Genomic DNA, 1,965 nt, shown 5'->3' with positions numbered 1-1,965 from the left:
AAACTGGAAAACTTGTTGCAGGCATTAGATTGAAGTTCAGGTGGTAACGTCATAGGAGGGTTTGTGAGCCTGTCAACATTAGCAAATAAAGCTTGAGCGTTTGTTAGTGTTTTTTTTTATGACATCTGCAAAGAAAGCCTCTCTTGAATGTTTTAGTGTTGTGTGATAGTTACGTAGTCTTTCTTTATAGATGTCATAATAAATGTGGAGTTGAGTTTTACGCCATTTCGTTCGGCCTGTTAATCCACAGTATTCAGCCACGCCCCTAACTCCTCCTAACCTCCAGCGGACTGACTACTGACCAGCTCTCCATCTCACGGGTCCGAAAAGCCTCTAATTCCTGGGTATTACCGCAAATAAGAATGTAGAGAACTTTTGTTTAAGCTGGGAGCGAGAAAGATTCGTCTAAGCTCTAACTACCTTCATCCAGACGTTATGTCCTGCTTCAGTTCATGAATCAGACATCGGAGTAGCCCCGCCGGTGTCCGAGCTCATAAACCACGTCTGTTCACGGCAGCTCTTCCTCTATTTATTAACGTGCACTTGTTATAACTTAGATAATTTTAGCGACTAGGAATAAGTCCCAGGGTCATTATTTATCTGAACTAAAGAACGTACGAAGCCACCCTAATTTACTAGGACCACAAACACTGGTTTTACAATAATCAGAAGAATTAATTTTAGTTGACTCAAATAATTTAACTGTCCACAGCATCAATTAGACATTAGTATTTTATTAGCAAGCTTTAGCAAGGGAAAATGACATACAGCTTATCAATAAAAGATTAAGAAATTGATATTTTTAAGAATTTTTAGAAATTACTCCTAATTCTAACCCTACACTGTGTCCTGATCTAAATAGAAACTTTGGGGAGGCAGTATTACTCAAACCCAGATGCAGAGACGATCTTTGGCAGCAGAAAACTTTAACGTCCATGGATGGAGTCCTGTCTTTGTCTTGGCAGAATCCTCTTAGAATAGATCCAAAATTGAACTGGTGAGAATCCTCAACGAACTCAGTTCTTTATCCATATAAGATCTTTGTCTATTCCCCATGTCCACTGCAGCATCGTTGGAATCTTTTGGGTTGAGTGTGGGGCCGCAGTCGAATCAGAATCCCGGGTTGTGGGTAAACGGATCTTGTTCCTTTCTTGTGCAGCGAGCAGTCTCATCGTCCCGGGGTATCAGCAAGCAGCCCTCCGTTGATTCTGCATCTCCGTGTGTGCTTGACTCGAACGCTGCGGAACAAAGAACCCCGATCCTTCTGTCTGGCGTCTTTTTATTTCTTGTCAGCAACTGCTCAACTTTCCTCACGTACGTTTTTCCTTGACGTCAACTGCCTTTTAGTTGGCCTCAACCTTCAGATGAACTTGCCTTTTCCTTGGAACTGTACTTTCTGAAGTTCTCTGTTTGCCTTCTGCACCTGTTTCCTTCATGCATCTCAAAAATCTCACTTCCTGCTTCTTCTGTACTGACTGCTTGGACAGATGATATCATATCCATCACCATCTTGGAGACATGATGTCTGTTCTAATGACCTAATGCCTTGGTCACCTCTGCTCTCCTTTCAGTTCCTCTTTTCCCTTAACCTTTCACCTACCATCTACCTCCAACACAACATCAGTGACCTTTAGTTACAGTTACACATTTCATACCATTTCAAGTTCAATATCAAAATCACATTTATAACCTTTTAGTTTCTCTGATTTAGCATTCATTTGTAATTTTATAATAACCATCACTTAGTAGTTACTCCTATTATAATCATAATGTGAGTTATTACAGACATTTCTGAAAAGAAACCAAGGATAATCCATTATTCCAATTATTTGATACCATGTTACAGTTACTTCTTTCACCTTTAAGTACTTCCATACATATAAGAGTAAGTGTAAATATTCTTATAATCAAACCAACATCAACCACTGGTTAAACCAATATTAATTATTGGTTTAATCATAAGTT

The 1,965-nt window shown here is 39.4% G+C and overlaps 1 protein-coding gene across 1 annotated transcript in view; it reads right to left on the bottom strand.

The window, feature by feature from the left end:
• Positions 1–1,472: 1,472 nt before the first annotated feature.
• enpp6 (ectonucleotide pyrophosphatase/phosphodiesterase 6) overlaps positions 1,473–1,965 on the bottom strand; it is a 52,070-nt gene continuing 51,577 nt past the window's right edge. The window contains exon 7 of the transcript XR_001422442.1: positions 1,473–1,478. The gene's annotated coding sequence lies outside the window, so the exon portion shown is untranslated. The remainder of the gene's footprint in view (positions 1,479–1,965) is intronic.

Source organism: Poecilia latipinna, unplaced genomic scaffold (genome assembly GCF_001443285.1).
Source record: "Poecilia latipinna isolate Pla-1442-1.1 unplaced genomic scaffold, P_latipinna-1.0 Scaffold2416, whole genome shotgun sequence".
Classification (NCBI taxonomy): domain Eukaryota; kingdom Metazoa; phylum Chordata; class Actinopteri; order Cyprinodontiformes; family Poeciliidae; genus Poecilia; species Poecilia latipinna.
The sequence above is the reverse complement of the archived record's forward strand: the minus strand, read 5'-3'. Positions and strand labels throughout refer to the sequence as shown.